The sequence below is a fragment of the Cariama cristata genome, unplaced genomic scaffold (genome assembly GCF_000690535.1).
Source record: "Cariama cristata isolate BGI_N322 unplaced genomic scaffold, ASM69053v1 scaffold23947, whole genome shotgun sequence".
Lineage (NCBI taxonomy): Eukaryota > Metazoa > Chordata > Aves > Cariamiformes > Cariamidae > Cariama > Cariama cristata.
In genome coordinates, this window is record NW_009625314.1 from 25,375 (window position 1) to 27,214 (window position 1,840).

A 1,840-nucleotide genomic window follows, 5' to 3' on the forward strand; every position below is an offset into this window, starting at 1 on the left:
CTATGTCAGTTTACACCACAAAAAGCTGCAATACATTTTTTTTGACACATAGATCTAAACATTATCAAATCTCACTCTATGAGGTTTTGGTGGTGTGAGTCCCAGTAATATCTAAAAATTTACTGAAAATTCAGTGTCCACAAAGGTATCATCTACTTCAATAGCTCACTTATGTCTGTAAAGATTTTATTAGCTGCTATGACAATGAACATCCCATTTGATTTGGATGAGAAAAAGATGTTACTCTGGGCTTTTCTCCCTCTTTGTTCATTTTCATCGGTGAGGACCTAGTGTGGTTTGATTTTAACTATATATTTAGACAAGCAACAATTCTCATGCCAAATTCAGCACATGGAATTACTTGAATGACAGACTCCTGTGCCTCTCACAAGCCCAGGGTTTGATATGCACGAACAGGATAGAGGAGGAGGGTTCACTTGATTATTTAACTTCCTCTGCATCTCTCTCCCTTGAATCAGATCCTTAAGAATCACACAGCAGGCTTATTCCTTGCCAGGTTCAAACGAGGCTCCTACCAGTTCTGAAAGCCTGTGCTAAAAAAAAAATGCATAAATTCAGAAAGCAACTGCCCTGGAAGAAAAGCTCCCGAAGACTCAGTAAATAATGAAGACACTACTTTTGACACTAGAAGTCCCTGAGCTGCAAATCACAGCATGATGTCCTCTCTCTTATGCTCTTTTCTCAGCTGGCTCCTGGTGGAGTTCGAGACTTGATGAACTTGTACAGATTTAGACTCCACGTGTGGCTGTCCAGCTCTACATTAGCCCTAGGGTCTCCGCAAGCAGAGACAGACAGAAACATCGTTACGTCAGGCCATAATATCCCTCTCAACACCTAGTTGCATCATATGAAAATGGAGCATGGAAAAAAAAAAATTAAAACAGCTCCACAATGAAGAATATCAAATAATTTAATTTATATCAAAATGTTTACAGCAGGTCTTTATTGAAATTAACATCTCTGGTTCTATAAAGACCTGTTTAACATTTAACTCAAAATGATGACACCTATATTACGGTATATTGTTAATATATTTATTGAACTCTTTTAAATTAAATAAATGAGGTACTTAGCTGTTTATTGCCTAAATTAAAAAGTCAAGCTATTGAACTAGCAGAAGTAACAGGCTATCAGAATTTGCTGAAAAAATAACACAAAATTGAACATTTGTAGCCTCTTCAAACTGGAGAGGGAATACATTTTCATTTTATTTATTTAATTAGTTCAGCATATCCAAATTGGAGAAACCATCTGGAACTTAAGGATCAGGAATGTTTGTCTTCTGGTTTTTTTTCCCAACCTATTAAAGAGTTAAATGGTGGGGTTTACTTGTTCAGAAATTCTGAACGAGATTATAGTCAATAAAATTCCCTACCTACAAACAGTATTTTCATTATTTAATATATGACTTTTAGTTCAAAATTTAGTTTGAAAAATGTGCTTTTCACTTATGCATCAAGCATATTTAAACAGTTTTAAATATGAAAGTCAGTTTTTACATTTTATACATTTTGAGTTCTAATTTCCATTCAAATGCAGCAATGATCACACATAAATTAATAAGTATCCTCTAGCAAATAATATATTTTTCATTCATTATTATCTCACATAAAAATGTTCAATTATGAAATTTAAATAAATGCACACTAGGCTGAAATAATGGCATGAAGACATAGTGTGTCATCTTGACTGGAAGAAAAGCATAAAATAGAACTGTAAATAAACATGTTTCATATTTGCCAACCAATAAGAGGCAACCAACCTTTATCTAGAAAAATGCAAATGGAAAATAAGATTAAAGCTGATTACTTAAATCAAA

The 1,840-nt window shown here is 33.8% G+C and overlaps 1 protein-coding gene across 1 annotated transcript in view; it reads right to left on the reverse strand.

The window, feature by feature from the left end:
* CFAP58 (cilia and flagella associated protein 58) overlaps positions 1 to 1,840 on the reverse strand; it is a 29,129-nt gene that overhangs the window by 23,984 nt on the left and 3,305 nt on the right. The gene's annotated exons all lie outside the window — the stretch shown is intronic.